Source organism: Cynara cardunculus, unplaced genomic scaffold (genome assembly GCF_001531365.2).
Source record: "Cynara cardunculus var. scolymus isolate 2C unplaced genomic scaffold, CcrdV1 Un_Scaffold_1372, whole genome shotgun sequence".
Lineage (NCBI taxonomy): Eukaryota > Viridiplantae > Streptophyta > Magnoliopsida > Asterales > Asteraceae > Cynara > Cynara cardunculus.
In genome coordinates this window covers 48533-49115 of record NW_020200749.1, presented here as the reverse complement: position 1 = coordinate 49115, position 583 = coordinate 48533, and positions in this window count along the sequence as shown.

Genomic DNA, 583 nt, shown 5'->3' with positions numbered 1-583 from the left:
GCATCTTTATACTTTTTCATCAGAAGTTCATTGGTTTGAAGCTTCTGATGAAGAATTTCTCGCTCCTTTTGAAAGGAATCTTTAAGAGCTACTGAGTTTGGTCTCTCTGCCTCAGATTCCTTTAAGGCCTTAGTTTTCCTTTCTAGGTCCTTAGTAATTCGCTTGTTTAATTCCAGAAGTTTGTCTTCTTCTGATTTCCTAAGGGTGCTTATGCGAGTCTTTTCCTTTGCTAGTTCATCTTTTTCTTCGGTTAGAAGATCAGTTTCTCTTTTGTAGAAACTTGCTTCTTTTTCCGCTTTTATTCTTTCAGATTTTTCAAAACTTAATTTTTCTTTTAATTTCAAGAAATCTTCTGAAAGTTGGATTACCCTTAACTCTAGTTCTGATGGAACAGAGTTGGTTTCATTTGAGTAAGACTCACATACCTGGTCTTCAGAGTTGCAGGAGGATTCTGCATTGGACGTGGCCATTAGTCAGATGAGCGCTTTATCTTCATCGTCTGATGAAGATTCGGACACCCAGTTTTCTTTTCGGCCATCAAGCTTCGCTCTCTTGAATTATACTTGTATTTATTCTTATAGTA